This window comes from Xiphophorus hellerii, chromosome 21, assembly GCF_003331165.1.
Source record: "Xiphophorus hellerii strain 12219 chromosome 21, Xiphophorus_hellerii-4.1, whole genome shotgun sequence".
NCBI lineage: Eukaryota > Metazoa > Chordata > Actinopteri > Cyprinodontiformes > Poeciliidae > Xiphophorus > Xiphophorus hellerii.
This window is the reverse complement of record NC_045692.1, coordinates 751727-761195: the sequence shown is the minus strand read 5'-3', so window position 1 is coordinate 761195 and position 9469 is coordinate 751727. Positions and strand designations below refer to the sequence as shown.

General features: G+C 39.6%; 1 long non-coding RNA gene across 1 annotated transcript; it reads right to left on the bottom strand.

Annotated features, from left to right (window-relative positions):
* Nucleotides 1-4609: 4609 nt before the first annotated feature.
* Nucleotides 4610-9422, bottom strand: LOC116712329 (uncharacterized). The gene is made up of 3 exons (XR_004337506.1): nucleotides 9006-9422; nucleotides 6138-6212; nucleotides 4610-4795 (listed from the first exon to the last, which is right to left on the bottom strand). It is a non-coding gene; the product is annotated as an uncharacterized LOC116712329 (long non-coding RNA).
* Nucleotides 9423-9469: the final 47 nt, after the last annotated feature.

Sequence of the window (9469 nt, the reverse complement as noted above, 5' to 3'; positions counted from 1 at the left end):
GAAGAACATTGCTTCTTCATCTTCATTGAAGTAGCAGAGAAGTAGGAGCATCAGCTCTTTAACATCTTCAGAGTAACCGTCCAGTTCTCCCCTTAACATCTTCAACTTTGTCTGAGCCTGGAAAAACCTTTTGTTTTTGTTCACACAAACAGTGTTCATGTAGTTCAGCAGTCTTCTTCCCTTCATATCCATGTTCCTCATGAAGGTTTCCTTCAATCCAAGTCCAGTAAGTTCCTTGTAGTGTACAGCAATCCCAATGTCATGAAATAAAACAGGCCAGGCTTCCAAGACATCTTGAATGCTTTTCCCCTGGTTAATATCTTTGCGCTGTGAGTAGAAAGTTGTCCTCAGTAATTGTTTCATCTCCTCAGGATTGGCCTCCTTGTGCAGAGACATCATCTTGAGCTTGTCCTTCTTCTGTTGCTGACTTTCAGCAGTTTCTCCAAGAGGAAGGAATTTTACATTCCAGTTGATACACCCATAGGTGTCCTGAATTGCAGCTCTCTGTTCCTGATGAATTTCATCTGTGTCAGAGTTTTCAGAGCAGCGCTTTCGCTTTCTTATTTTAGGCATTGTAGATCGCTTCACGTTGTCAATTCGATATTGAAGTTGTTTGACGAGTGAATGATAGCCAGGGCCAATGACATCTCCATCGATAACGTCTTGTAGAGATTTTGGATATTTTGCCACCATCTTCTTTGCAACCTCTGTAGAACTCCTTTTACCCAAGTAAGAACTTTTTTGCATCATTTCAGACACCACAATCCTGACCATCTCCTTCCTCATTTTTGGACTTGGCCGTTTACTTCTCTCTAATGCCTGCATCAGTTCTTCTGAGAACTTTTCCCATGGTATCTCAAAGGTGTCCACCCAGTCTGCTGCAGATGTCTGGTTGCTGCTGGAGGAGTTTGATGACACACTTAGCGGGGACAAAGACTGCTGTGATGGAGGAGTATCTGGTGATGCATTACTTGAGGACCTGCTGGTTTCAGGGGTCCGGCCTTCAAAAACACAAAAAAACAAATAAGTTATCAGAACTGAATATGAATATCAGTGTTTAATGGTTGATTTTTGCTTTTCTACAATTTTACTTACATCTGAATTTGTCAATGTCAATGTCAATGTCAAATTTATTTATATAGCACCTTACAGCAGACAAGACTGCACCAAAGTGCTGCACAAAACAATAACACAAAAACAACAACACAATGACAAAACAGAACACACATCATTTAAATGCCAAAGAGTAAAAATGAGTTTTAAGAAGCGATTTAAAATGGTCCAGGCTGTGGGCAGATCTAATCTGGAAAGGTAAGTTATTCCATAAAACAGGGGCAACAACAGAAAAAGCTCGATCTCCTTTCCTCTTAAGTCGAGTTCGAGGAACTGTAAGTAATAACTGATTATTTGATCGTAGCGTTCTGGACACAGACTGGAAATTTAAAAGGTCCCGAAGATAAGGGGGGGCTAACCCATTTAAAACTTTAAAAGTTAACAAAAGAATCTTAAAATCTATTCGATAAAAAACAGGCAGCCAGTGTAAAGATGCCAGAGTTGGCCTTATGTGGTCATGCTTCCTGGTTCCTGTGAGAAGCCGTGCTGCTGCGTTATGGATCATTTGAAGTCGCTGAATCTGTGATTTTTCCATCCCTCTATATAAAGAGTTGCAGTAATCCAGTCGAGTTGTTATGAAGGCATGGATAAGTCTTTCAAAGTCCTTAAAACCGAAATAAGATTTGACTTTTGCTAAAAGCCGAAGGTGGTAAAAACTCGATTTAACGACAGAACTAACTTGTTTATGTAGCTTTAGAGAGCTGTCAAAAGTGAAACCAAGATTCCTAGCAGAGGTCTGATAAGAGCGAGCTAAAGAACCAAGAATCTGATCTGGATTTGTAGTCTGAAGTTTCTGACCAAATAATAGAACTTGAGTTTTGCTTTCATTGAGGTGAAGAAAGTTTTTTTCCAACCATAATTTAACTTCAGCTAAACAGTTTAGCAACAGCTGAAGAGAATCAGTTGTACCATTTTGCAATTTAAGGGGCAAATAAATCTGGATATCATCTGCAAAACAATGAAAGGAAATATTAAATTTTTGGAAAATTTTACCAAGAGGCAGTAAATACAAGATAAACAAAATGGGCCCTAAAATTGACCCTTGGGGAACACCATACTTTAATGGTCTGGCCCCAGAACAGGATTGGTCAAGATGAACAGGAAAGGTTCTGTTTTCTAAATAAGACTTGAACCATTGGAATACTGAGCCTCGCAGGCCAACACAGTGTTTTAATCTATGTAAGAGAATTTGATGATCTACAGTATCAAATGCAGAGCTCAAATCTAGAAGTAATAAAACTGCAATGTTGCCTGAATCAACTGTTAAGAGGAGATCATTATACACTCGGAGCAAGGCAGATTCAGTGCTATGAGCAACTTTAAACCCAGACTGGAACTTCTCAGTTATATTATTGTCTTTTAAAAACATTTCAAGCTGAATAAAAACTAATTTCTCAAGAATTTTAGATAAGAAAGGCAATTTAGAAATGGGCCTGAAGTTTGCTAGGTCACTGGGGTCTAGATTGGATTTTTTAAGAAGAGGTTTGACCACAGCATGTTTGAGAGTAGATGGTACACAACCTGACTGCAATGAGGTATTTATCACCTTAAGAATGTAGCTGCCAAAAATCAGAAAAATGTCTTTTATCAGACGAGTAGGAAGACAGTCCAGTGGATAATTTGAAGGCCGCAGATGGTTTATAACCAACTTCAGTTCATCCATGGAAACTGGCTGAAAGTGCTCTAGAGTTGCTGGGCATTGTGGCATTCCAAGGGAATCTAAGTCTACCAGCTTATTCAAGCCTCTAAGAGCTTCAATCTTTCCTATAAAGAACATAGAGAAAGCCTCACAACGTTCAACAGAGTCTAAAGGACTTGATATAATCGAGGGATTGACAATCCTATCCAGGACATTAAAAAGGACCTGCGGCCTATGCCTATTTGAAGCTACAAAAGTAATAAAATATTTCGATTTTGCTAATTTGACAGCCTTCTGATAATTAATTAGACTGTCTCTCAAAATTTGAAAGGAAACCTGAAGCTTATCTTTTTTCCACCTCCTCTCAGCGCGCCTACATTCTCGTCTAAGCGCGCGTGTGGTTTCATTAAGCCACGGCTCCAAAACTTTCTTTCTTGTAGTTGATTTAATTTTCAAAGGAGCTACAGTATTTAAAGCATTAGAGCAGATGTTGTTAAAATTTGTAACAAGAGCTTCAATATCAAGGTTATCAGTAGGGAATATAGTAGGAGCTAAGATTGCTTTCAGTTGAAGAGCAGTATCAGAGTTAATGGTACGACAAAGTAAAGGTTTAACATTGCTTGTAACCACAGGAGGTGAAATCTTGATAGAGAATAATACAGGGAAATGATCTGAAATACAAGTCTGAAAGATTTCAATGGTATCCAAACAAAGCCCGTGTGATAACACCAAATCCAGAGTATGGCCCTTTGAATGTGTTGGTCCAACCACAGATTGTATAAAATCAAATGAATCAATCAAGTCCAAAAAGTCCTTCACCAGAGGTTTATCTGGGCAGCATATGTGTATATTAAAATCACCTATAATTAAAATACGATCGTGCTCTACGGCAATCCCTGCCAAAAGTTCAGAGAATTCATGAATGAAGTCCTTGTTGAACTTTGGCGGACGATAGATCACCACACACAAAATTGGTTCAGTTAATTTTAGTTCAAAAGCTTGGAGTTCAAAACTGCAAAATGATTGTGTGTGTGATTGTTGACAATAAAAACTGGATTTAAAAATTGTAGCCAGACCTCCGCCTTTTCCAGTCTGTCGGGGAGAGTTTATAAAAGTACAGTTCTGAGGTAGAAGTTCAGAGAACGGGGACAACTGACCTTCTTGTAACCAAGTTTCTGTGATGAATAAAAAATCCAAATCCCGAGAAGTGAAGAGATCGTGTAGCATGAAGGTCTTGTTAGCTAGTGACCTAGCATTAAGCAACGCCAAGGAGACGGTTGATGATCCAGCTTCACAAGTTGGGGTGGAGACATCGTTCAACCGCTTGAGATTAGCACTGTCCACATTCCTCCATTTATCCCGCCGTCGTCTGTAATAAAAAATCTTCTCCACATCCATCTGAGAGGCGCACAAACCCGGAAAGACGTGACAAATCCAACGGCGTCTTACATCCAGGAAACGAGGACACCATCCAAGTCGAGGAGAGCCGCCTCGACAGCGAAGAGATGCTAGATAAGCTTTAATCCTCACCGCCAGTCCTCCACGTTTACCACGTCTTCTGCGGGGACGCCTTTCCGGAATAAGATGTGGACAGCTTAGCAGCTCAGCGGGGATGTCTGAGAGGAACTCGAAGCCTCGGTTTCTCGGACCCAGACCACATCCAAATTGTAAATCTACCGATGTTTTAATGTCCAGAAGCGCCTGACGGTCATAATAAATCAAGGCACTGGAACCATAGAAGCATAAATGTACGAATAGAGCGAAAAGAACAAAAACAACAAAACAAAGAGAGCGAGTCGGACGGCGTGCCGTACACACTGGCGCCATCTTGACTTCCGCTCAAAGAGGGTACAGCAAGTGCCTTTCTGGCTTGAATTGGTCTTAATGCTGACAGCAAGTCTTCCTCAACAATGAACTGGAAGTCATCATACGTTTCTACTCCAATTGACTGTAAAGTCTCCTCGAGAATGTCTTTTGAAGCCTCTGCAAGATCGGGCAACACTTCACTGATAGCGCTGCGTAAAAATGTTTGCTCAGCCATTTCTGGAATAAAATCAGACAAAATAATGGTAAAAAAACAAGATCACCGTAATATAACTATGTACAAATTAAAGAGACTCATACTTAGTGTCAAACAAAATATCGTGCCTGAGTCACACTTTTTAGACATGTACATCCTTAAATTTTTAGTCAAACTTCTCTCCCTGTTTTTTCTTTATTATTTTTGTACACATCAACATATCTGTTTTAAGTGGACTTTCCATCATGGTATATAAAGACATTTTTATTTTGAAAACACACTGTGTTTCAGAGGAACAACTTGTTGTCCATTTATCTGATAAGACGTCAAAGGGTAAAAATCAACCAAGTCATTTATGTTAATACACAAAGTGCTTGAAGTCTGTTTTGTCACTGAATACAGATGGTAATCAGGATGATAGACAGCTGTTTGTACATCCATAACACAATACACATCAGTTTCGTTTTGAATCAGAATTAAAACCAGCACTCCAAACTCCATATACTCATCATTCTTTGAAACCAAGAAATGCCCCTTTTTATACACTGTTCCCTTATATTGGATCTCTGTGGAAATACTTGTGTCTTTTTCAGAAAATCCCAGGTATTTTACTGCATGTTTTATTTCATCACTGTAGAGGCTTGAGTAAAAAACACAACTGTCCTTGACCAGCAGTAGCTGATTGCATCTAGGGCCAGCTGAGATGTAAGCCTGAAACATCTGGTGTCTTTCTGATAGTGTCAAGCATATGTTTTTAAAATTTTTTAAATGCCTTGCACATCTTTTAAAGTAGACATGTTTACTCTCAAAACGCATTGTCCACAACCTAATCAAAGGTCCAAATTTTAAAATTAGGGCTGGATAGTGCCGCAAGAAATGATGTTTTGGTTTAAGTGAAGTTTCAGGAAATAAAGATTTTCTTGATTCCAAATATTCTTGGATTATTATTTCGAGAAAGGCAACCTGTGGCAAAGAAATTTTCTGTGCACAAATCAAATCCACAATGTCTTTGAGCTGGAGAGTTGTCTGCCAAACATCATCTTGTGGATTTTGTATCTTGTCACCAATAATCACTGGCAACAATCTCAGCAAGTTCCAGTTTTGAACAGCTTGACCTGAAAGCCTGATTGCCTCAGAGTTGACAGGGCATGGCTTTGTGAGAGCATCTGATCCTTTGTACTTGAATTGCTTGATTCTACGGTTGAACTGGGAATATATAAACCATTTCTTTGTTTTAACGAAATATTTCAAGTATAGTGCAAGATCATAGGATACGACACCCTCAAATAAGTCATGGCCTAAGCAAGGTGGAAGACCATGTTGGCAAACATGAAAAGACTTTAGTGAGTTGAAGTCAGAGTTTACCTTGACACCTTTGATGTCTTGATTGCTTCCAATCTCTCGATGATGGACAGCCAAGTTGTAAGCTTCAGGGGTTCGCTGTGGACCACAAGCATTTGGATCATTAAGAAAGTCTTTTCTTGTGATTTCACAGTACCTACAAAAGTACTGAGAAGTACTAAAGTTTTCAATAAACCCACCAATGCTGTGTGATCCTAAATTGTCACCAGCAATACAGAACAGTGCCCCTTTGACTGTTTCTTCACCTGCAATAATGCCATGTTCCTCTAAATCTCTCAAATCCATGAGAAGTTCAGAGCAAACCTTTGCAGTTCCAAACTGTTTTAAATCGTTCTCGGAACACAATGAAACTAGAGACATGTGGTCAGTGCTTGACCGCACATGAGCAGGTAAGTTAGCCACAGATAGATAAATAGCGACAACTTTGTGTTTCTTCTTTGCTGAACCAAGGGGGTTAACAATTTCAAAGGCATCTTGGTAGAGAATAAGCTTCAGGCACCCAGGATTTTCAATGAAGAACTGGTTGCACTTGAAGTTTTGGCCATCACTTATGTCACAGAAAACATCCGGGTGTGAGTCATTGGACTGTTCCAACACTGAATTCTTCCATAAATCTGATTCTAAAAGTGCACTTAGTGTCTGTTTAATGGGTATGTAGTAAGAAAATCTCTGGGTCATGTTTTCATCACTTCCTAAAGATATTTGCTTTGGTTCTGTGTATTTGAACATTTTTTTAAAAGTCTGAGTTCTTGAATATGTTGTTCTCAGTGGCCCATAATGACAAACAGAAAATAAATCTGAATCTCTTACACAATCACAGATTTTAGCAACAGCATCATCTGCAAAGACACATGTCATCTTTTAAAAGCGACTTTACTTTAGTCAAAGTGTAATCCATTCCCAGCTCATGCACATTTTGCATCTCTTCAACGATGTTCTGTATTGTGGAAGCTGGAAGAAGCAGCGGTCCTTGAAGTTTCAGGTAGAAAAGACGCAAGTTTCTGAGATAATCCTTGTTGAAATTTGGAGATAATTCGTGACTTTCGTTAGTCAGAGCATCATTAAAGCTCTCAGAAGGCCCCTCGTTTTCTGACAGACTAACGATCTTATTTGTAGTTTCCTTGTACAAAACATCAATGTTATCCACAGAAAAATCTCTATGTTTACGGGACATATGAGCTGTGAATGATGATTTGACATTGAAAACTTTTTTGCAGGCTTTTACTGGACATGCTACAGGCCGCCCCTCCATTATATGCTCCTTTAAATGAGCAACGACTTCTTTCACAGTTTGGCTTCGGTGCCCACACAATGAAATGGTGCATTTCAATTTAGCAACAATGGCTTTGGCTGATTCGGGTTGTGAAGCCACGTTGTGAACTCGGTAAAAATGAGTTTTAAACGCTGCATATGTACAAAATGTCCGCTTACATTCTGTGCCGAGGCATTTGAATACACAACTGGGCTCGTTTGTGTGCACTCTGCAATGCAACACATAGCCCCTCAATGATTCTAGTGTTTTACAGCAAAACGTACATGTAATCATGTTTAAACAATTTCAACCTACCCAACAAGTTACACGTGTTGCAGGTGTAGCAAAAAATGATTCGACTGCATATTGTTCCAAGAAGCAATATGACGCCTTAAAAACAAAATTTAATCTCCCCAGAAACTAGTGATGTTACGTGATGTGCCGAGGCTTCGAGGCGTGTGTCGAGTAATGGAGGGGGCGTTTCCGTAAAGCGCGTATGGAGGCTTGCTTCATTTAGGGGAGGAGCCGAAAACGATGACGTCCGAAGCCTCGCTGCCTGGCTGTACCACGTGACTGCTTCGGGAAGTGGCTCAGATGTTGGCGCGGGGTTTGACAGCTTTAGAAACCCCACAGGCTCCATTCAAAATGTGGGTTGTTGTAGGCGAGTTGCGGTCAGTTGAGAGAGTGGATAGAGTTTTGATAGTTTGGATAGCAGAGTTTGGATAGTGGTTATTAAGTTTGAGACAGTTAGTTTGGTGTTTGGAGAGTTTAGGAGAGAGATTAATAGATAGGAGATTTAGGAGCGCGAGGACAGGATAGGAGTAGGATGGAGCCGGCGAGAAAGAGGAGGATTTCCCCTATGTGGGAACATTTTGATTTGATAAACCCTAACAAGGTAAGGTGAACTGAACATTTGCAGATGCATTAGGTTTGCTTATGAGGAACTGTATTTTTCACTGTTTCTTATTTTCTGTAAAGGTGAGGTGTTTATTGTGCTCCAAGGAGTTGGGGTACAATAATAACACCTCATCCATGTAGTGTCAAAAAAGAGAAATCGTTTGAAACCAAAAACTGTGGAGAAATTGTTGTTTCTTAATAAAAATGCATGAAATCATCCAAGTTACACAAGCATTAGCCTATTCACTACCCCCTCCCTAGTTCCACAAGCACTTTCACTGTCCTCTGCCTGATTAAGCCCATGCCATTTTTCTAGAGTCACAGAAAAACTTTATTACACAACATGCCATATCACATGACACTACTATTTTGGGAATAATTACACACAGAGGATACATTCAAACAATATTTTATTATACACATATGTGTATACATAATTTATGTAGACAAATGATTTCGTCCTACACCTTTTGTGAAGTCATTCCCAAGAGCCATAATAGACAAAAATTCAATGCATCACACGTGTTAAGATACAGCTGGCTGTGATTATACACCTGGCCAGTAGGTGGTTTCGTGTGCACATGAAGCTTCAAGAAATGAACCCTTTCTCGAACCAGTTGGCTCAAGTGGTTCAATGCCTCATGAGGCTTCATCTCACCATCACTACCAGAAACACAAATTACCGTGCCTTTTACGTTTGAAGAAAATAAAGCTTAACTTACATTTGCTGAAAGCTGACGAGGTCCAAACAGCGTTCTTTTCTTTGTCGAGGTTTGAGCACAATTCAGCTTCTTCTGAGATGAGAACCGTTGAACGAACTTGTTCAAAACAGCTTTCAGGCGCCAGGTAAGCGGACCAATCAGAGAGCAGAACAGACCGCACTGTCGAGCGAATGGGAGAAGCTGAGCACAAAGCGGTGATCTCCGTCTTTCTTAGTAGCCGAACTTTGAGCTTATAATGGCAACGGTGAAGGTAAAAAATCCAGTGTTAGCAAAAAAATAAAAAATAAAAATAAAATACATGTACCAATAAGCAAGTACATGACTTCCTTGTTGATTCAGGTGTTTCCTCCACGTTAGTCGTGAAATATGAAGAAATGATCCAATCAAAATTGACAAAGAATAAGTAAATGAATTAAAGAGGAAATGACAATGGGAAAACACAAGTGAATATAAATAGATAACTA